Source organism: Rhododendron vialii, chromosome 12a, assembly GCF_030253575.1.
Source record: "Rhododendron vialii isolate Sample 1 chromosome 12a, ASM3025357v1".
NCBI lineage: Eukaryota > Viridiplantae > Streptophyta > Magnoliopsida > Ericales > Ericaceae > Rhododendron > Rhododendron vialii.
Window position 1 is genome coordinate 7,717,029 of NC_080568.1, and position 7,341 is coordinate 7,724,369.

At 37.3% G+C, this 7,341-nt stretch overlaps 2 long non-coding RNA genes across 2 annotated transcripts; one reads left to right on the top strand and one right to left on the bottom strand.

Moving 5' to 3' along the window:
* The first annotated feature begins 249 nt into the window (after window positions 1-249).
* LOC131310413 (uncharacterized) lies at window positions 250-3,756 on the top strand. Its single transcript, XR_009195207.1, has 2 exons — window positions 250-734; window positions 3,149-3,756. It is a non-coding gene; the product is annotated as an uncharacterized LOC131310413 (long non-coding RNA).
* On the bottom strand, window positions 1,555-5,947 carry LOC131310412 (uncharacterized). Its single transcript, XR_009195206.1, has 3 exons — window positions 5,848-5,947; window positions 5,545-5,682; window positions 1,555-1,925 (listed from the first exon to the last, which is right to left on the bottom strand). It is a non-coding gene; the product is annotated as an uncharacterized LOC131310412 (long non-coding RNA).
* Window positions 5,948-7,341: the final 1,394 nt, after the last annotated feature.

Sequence of the window (7,341 nt, forward strand, 5' to 3'; positions counted from 1 at the left end):
ATATTTAAGATTTGTAAATTTGTTGTTACTTGGAAAATTAAGTACTCCGTAACTTAGACAAGCTGTGTACGTTTTGTAGGTTCAACTTCAGTGTGGGCGGTCCTCACCCAAGTTGAACCAAGGCCACATATTTCGCTTTCTAATTAAGGTTATTGAAAAGTGTTTTACATTCGATAACCATAAACCTCTTCTATGTGCCCTATCGATAAAAATTAAGACAAAGGGAAAAGTTTTTGAGTTGTACGGAGCATTTTATCTATCTAGAAATTGAAGGTGAAAGGGAAGTAAGAGGGCGGAGAAAGGGAGATAGGAGGTAAGAATGCATCATAGCCACTCAACTCGATTCGGACTCACATACAATCGTTGATCTAACCCACATTCGCGACTAGGTTCACTACCACAACCGGCTTTATCACACCGAATAGAATTTTCTGTCTTTCTAGAGCTAAATGAAAAGAGAGAAACTCACTATAAATAGTAGCTAAGGGTTAGTAGCCATTGACAAACCAAGAAGTTTGGGTGAAATCCATCAAGTGTCCCCTAGAGGTTCCCCAAACACTTCATTGGGAACTCTCTTTTCCAAGGAAGAGGTGATCAACACAAATTCCTACTGAAGTGTTTGGGGGAACTCCTGGGCTCATTTGATACTACTAAGGGAATATTTCACAGCTATGATAGAGGTGGTGGCAATGATCTTATTGATCTCTTAAGCTTTGTTTTCCCATCTTAGCCAGGTGAGCAATATTACAGTAATAGCCATTAGGGTTTCATTACATATTCATATTAGGGGATCTATTTTGTGTGATTGATTTCTATCAGTTAGTAGCTTCTAATTATGACCAATTTCTCTTACTTAGGCTTCTGCATGATATATGGTCAGAGTTGTCTCTTCTTAATATTCTTGATATGCAATAATTTCTAACACTTTGATATACCTTAAAATTAGTCCTAATAACAAATTAAGATGATTAACATATTATAGACTCCAAATTTTATTGAATTATCTTTAAATTCAAGCATTTTTTTAAGCAAAAGGAAAAATATATAAATTTTTTTGTTCTGGCTGGTACGCCTGTACAAGCCCGGTATCGTCCGGTACACTTGGTATCGTTCAGTATCAAAAATATCTAATCAAAATCAATTAGCGATGAGTGTAGAGGCCACTTTAGCTCGTAGATTTGTTTTGGAGGTTACAATTAACACTATGAATTCAAAAACGTCTGTAGACTTGCCCGATAACTTTGCAAATATATTATTGACCTTTCACAAGGAACTACTAGCAAACCTGAATTCTTAGATCATAAGTATGTGTTTTAAATTCAAACCACGTCAAGGTAGATGGTTTGCCCTAATGAATTCCAGTTCCACCTGAAATGTGACATTAGGTCAGAATCAGAAGCATATCCTCTAGAACAAAATATGAGGATAACTGCAGGTTACGGCCAAGAATATCAAAACTAAAACTTTTAAACAGAAATCCCAACCCCAATGATGTAAAAATTGTAATGCACTCCATTCAGAATATAGTATATGACTTGACTGTTTTGTACGGCCTTGCTTTAAAGGCCGTCTTTAATTTGCAATTCGGTACAGATTGCATTGTTGGGTGTTCAGGAATATTGTAGCACTACCAAATAGCTATCTGTACGAATGAACATGATTTCAGTGGTACATGTATAACGATGTGTTGCAACTTGCGGAACCTACGACTGAGAACTAAGAATATATCAAAGATGGTTAAGTAGACACATAAGAAAGAACACATTGTTTACCTGATAACAACCAATGAAGGATAGGTGGGATGGAAAACACATAAATGGAATTTGTTTCCATTATAGGTTAACTCAGCAACACAATCCCCTTCACTTCCAGATCCAAGTGTCTACACTCTAACAGAGTCGTCACTGACAGACGCCAAAGATTCTCTGGATGGATCCCAGAAAACAGAATGAATAGGTTTTGTATGGCCCTACTGTTATTCAAAGCAAAAACATATTGAACGTTCAAAACACACATCGATACAATCAAATAAAAAAAGTGCATTCATTGGTTGAGTTACTATATCGGAGTTTCAATGGACAAAAAATACTTCAAAATGTTATGGAAATCTAGAGACCTTGATCTTTCCGGAGCTACGCAAATCATTTGCTACTGTTTACAAATACATATATTTCTCCTAACTTTTAAGCATAAATGGTGTGTACAAGGTACAATAGTGTCTCATGGACTTGCAATTGCTACGCAACATATTCTGAATCCGACTTCTCCTAGAATTTTTTGTTTTAGAGAACAATATTCAAACCGGATTCATCTAGACAATTTCATTAGACGCATTTGAATTAGGATTATAATACAAAGAACCCATAGAAAGATGTATTTGAAATATGGTCTGCTTAATTCCATCAAATTGGAGTGCATACCCGTAATCTTTTTCAGTTTAATACTCCGTGGTTCTCAAGCAAAGAACATAAAGAACCCAATGCGTAGGGTAAGTTGACACTTGACCGCAATAAACACAAATAGACACCTCTTTCGTTTAGTAGCACTCCAAATATTATTTCACAGTGACAACCATTTTCTGCTCAACTAGTTTTCAACACAATTTGAAGGCCAAAAACAACAACGAGCTCACTATGGCCCAAACACGGATAAACAATTTGGAGGAGACTTTGTCGAGGCTCTTATGGTCTTCAAAATCACTACACTTCAAAAAATAAACTAAAAAGGGAAGGCGATATAAATTTGTGTCCGAAGGTAATTTTTTTGATAATTAAATTTGTGTCCAATGGTAAGGTGACTGCATGATCGACAATATCAAAAGTTAGGACAGTACGTAAGACATATGCGGCATATCGAATAAACAAATTTACGTATAATCGCTTGCGCACAGGTGAAAGAGGATCAGTGTGGGATCTTTCGATGCAGAACGTCATTCGAAGGACATCAAATTGCAAAAGTTGAAAGCAATCAAAGCATGAATCTCAACTTGCATACAATTTCTATAACAGACCCATTCTCTATTCAATTTCAATGAATAACATGCCATCTTCAAGGCAACTTAAACAACTGCAATCTCATCGCACCAAAATAATTCACTTCTACCGAACATGCAATCTCATCCTGCAGCTCAGCCATTTACCTTTCGCAGATGATCTGCTATTTTTATGTGGGGCCGATACTCACTCTTTCACAATTGTATAGGGGGTGCTGGATGAATTCTAGCTTTTCTCTGGACTAAAACCCAACTTGCTGAAGAGAGCCATATATTATACAAGGGTTAATGAAGGGTTGCAGAATTTGGTAGCGTTGTTCTCCGTCTTATAGGTGGTCATCTTCCAGTGAAGTATTTGGGAGTGCCACTGATCTCCTCAAGACTAGCCTATTGTGACTGTATCCAATTAAAAGACAGAATTCTTCGAACTTCAAAGGATCAACCCTTGGACCAATACACTTCTATCCTATGGTGGTAGGCCGAGTTAATTCAATCTGTCTCACAAAGCATGCAAGTCTATTGGTGCTCCCATAGGGTGATGGGAGCATGCAATTAAGCCTTTGAGCTGAATGTAATATTTGGGTTTTTTAGACCCATAGGGAGATGGGCTTTGTCCCAAAGGGTGTCCTTGATTGGCTACTTGCCAATTCTAGGTTTAGATTTATTGGGCAGAAGATTACTCATTGAGCATGATGTTGTTTCCTTGCTCTTATTAGTCTTGTAACAATTTCAAAATTAATGAAATTTTTTTTGTCATTCAAAATAAGTCTATTGGTGATCCCTTTTTGCCCTCCCTCAGAGAATCTTGAAAGATGTTGAAAAAGTATTTGAGAGGAAGGTGGTCGTGGTTTCAAACCCTTGAAGGAATGGAACAAGGCAACTATATATATGGACATTTGTGGGCTTTGAGCAAGAAGTCTGAAACTCTATGGGTGCAATGGATTCACAGCTATGTCATTGAAAAAAATTCTTGTCGTACATGAAACTGCCTCAAGACACCTCTTGGACAATCAGAAAATTGTTCAAGCTTAGAACTCTAAACCAACTTTTGATATTGTGGGCAACAGTTATGATGTTTTCCTTTGGTAAGATAACTGGCACCCTATGGGTCCTTTCTATCAAACCTTTGGTGAGAACATAATTTAGAGTTGTGGGAAGGTCATTGCAAGCAAAGGTGTCCGCCATAATTTACTATAATGGATGGGTGTGGCCTAGGCTTAAGAACAGAGCTATTTTATTTTTGCATATTATTGACCAAAGTCCTACTGATCTTCGTCCTCAAGTCAAGATCAGTGACACAGTGAGATGGCTTCCCACCACAGATTGGTTTTATTATGTAAAATCTGCTAGGAATACCGTTAGAAGACCTAGGGATAAAGTCCACTGGTTTCCAATTTTTTGGTGTGAACATGAGTTCCCATATGGTAAGCACTAGGGATATGACTCAGGACTTGGGGGATGAGTGTGGACAGATCCCTATGCAATCAAGAGGAAGAAACTCACGGGCACCTTTTTTTTTTTACTCTGTATTCTAAATGCATTTGGACACAAATTCTAGATATATGCCAAATTAAAAGGGGGGCTACGAAGAGGTCCGAGGAGCTGTCATGGGCAGTCCAACGTACCTCAAAAAAGTCTTTTTGGTCAGTTAACTATAAAATTTTGGCTGTTGTGGTGTATCACTTGTGGCTTGAAATGCTAGGATTTTCTCTAGGATAGCAAATGATCTGTTGTCCTTGCTCAAGTAGTCAAGTGTATTGAGAATGCATGCCAAGAGGGAAAGAATCAGTACTTGGCAGAATGTGAAAAACAACCAGTTCAACCGATCCCTATGTCATCTTGGAACATCCCTAGCCTGATCCCGAATCTTGTTAGGCATAGTCTGTAATTTGGTCCTAGTTTCTCTTGCCCTGGTCATGATTGTCTTGTTTTTTTCTTTTGGTTGTTTAGTTTGTATTCTAGTTGAATCTTTCTTCTTCTTTTCTTTCTTTTTTGCTGTTCTAGTTGAATCTTTCTTGTACCCCAATTTTTGGCTGCGTTTCTTTAGCAAAACAGTAGTTTATTTACCCCCGAAAATGGTCAAATGTTAGGAAAATAACAAAAGCCAAAACAAAAAACCTGTGTAAGAAAGCAAAACCATTTTCAGCATAATCTCAGTGAAAACCAAACAGACTTTCTATATGTTTTGGCTAGTAGATAGAATCGAAGAAAATCAAAGGCCGGAGGAATGGTCACAAACTGATCAATTGAAGAACCATAACACCAACCAAAACAAAAGAAACAAAACAGGGACAATGAGAGAGAGAGAGAGAGAGAGAGAGAGAGAGAGAGAGAGAGAGAGAGAGAGAGAGGCCATCACAATTTGTTTTACAGATTCGAAAGACACAGATGATAATAAACATCTAAGAAGAAATACCACGATACCTAGTTTAGATTCGGATACCTACAGCTAAACTCAGAATACCCATCCCAAAAACAACACACTTAACTGATACCATATAAGAAAAAAACATGTGACAAAGATGGGCTTGAAAGAGAAAGAATCAAATAACCTATTCGGATGGTCAGAAGAAGAGTTGGTAAGACAATTTGCCGCTGATGCAACCACAACTTTAGCTTCTCCTAATTACCCCCAAAAAAAGGAAACACTTTTGCTTCTCCTTGCCATTGAACATAAACCTTTAACAAACCTACATGAATTGAGTGACTTATGCACAGAAAAAAGCATAAGAGAAAACCTGACTGAGCCAAATAAAAATTGACACTAATAGTCCAAAACAATAACGTGTTGTGTGCAATCTTACCATAGTTGGTTAGTTGGTTGCTAGGGTATGGTATAAAAGCAATACTATTACCATAGTTGGTAGCTCGGTTAGACAAACAGATCCTGCGATCATAAACTATCGATCAGAGTACAGAAATACAGAGTATAGCCATAAAAATTTGGACATGAAAGAAAAATAGGGAAAATCCATTGAAAGGTGCTGTTTCGAAATCCAGAGCTCCAAACCTGATTTTAGCACTCAAACAAATTATCCAACTATTGTTGTTTTCCCCAATTGTCCTTTTGTCCCATATCAACACCATTCAAACCATAAGAGTAGTAGCCTAAGCACACTGTTTAATACAATCCCATTTAACATATCATTAGAGTGGATTGAATCAGGATAAATGAAAAAAACAGTAATACCCCGTGAAAACAAACAATGGAGCGAATGAGGATCACCACCAAACTAGTTCAAAACAATGAATTGAATCTCCTTAGAGCCTTAGATGAAACAGGGTAAAACAGTGCATACGGTTCACAATACAAGTTTTGTTAGTAACAAAATTCATGGAAAGAAAACTAATTCTCGTACTATGTCAAGAACCACCTATCAACGGTGATAACGGCAGCGTTTGAAGTTGAAGTAGAGACCGGCAGTGGCGGAGGGAGAATAGGACGAGCGGGGCACGCGCCCCCACTCAATTCCGGGGAATTTGCACTTACACCCCTTGTACTATCACCAATTTGCACATACACCCCTTATACTCCAAATTTAGGCACTTACACCCCTATACTTTGGATTGAAGTGCAACTGTTTGAAAATCTGTTAAAATGGATGGAAAAGCTACTGGCAGGAAATTTCCCTCCAAAATGAGAGGAAAAATGATTGAACTAGCCCTGATAACCATTTATAAGTCCTGTCAAACTCTCATTCCCAAAAATAGAGCATCCAAACCCCTCACTTCCCCTAACCCAATCTTTGACCCTGTTATACTAACAACCCTTACCACTTTTTTTGATTTTGTCCTTATTTGAATTGTTTTTGCATTTGTTAATTTTTTGCCCAAAAAAGTGATTAATTTTGTGCCTCACTTTTTTTACTCTCTTTTTTTTTTTTTTTTTACTTAAAAGTGATTATTTTCCAAAATATTTGGGTAAAAGTAAGAAAAAATTACTTTTACGATTTGTCTCGTCGAGATGAATCAATAAATCACAAAAATTTGGCGCAAAACTAACAAATGCGGAAAAATTCAAATAAAGACAAAACCATAACTTTAAGAAAAAATTAAGTGGAACAATACCTCTTTCTTCTCTCACAAGATGTCTTCTCAAACATTAAGAAGCCCATCAATTTCAAACAAACTGCAACGGCAGATTGGATGCAACCTTTGTCTTGAAATTGATGGGCTTCTTGATGTTTGAGAAGACATCTTGTGAGAGAAGAGAAAGAGTGGGTTAGGAGAAGGAAAGGGTTTGAATGCTCTGTTTTTTGGAAGGGGAGTTTAACATAGCTTATAAATGGCTATCAGGGTTATTTTGGGCATTTTCTTCCTCATTTTTTAGGAAAATCTCCCGCTAGTAA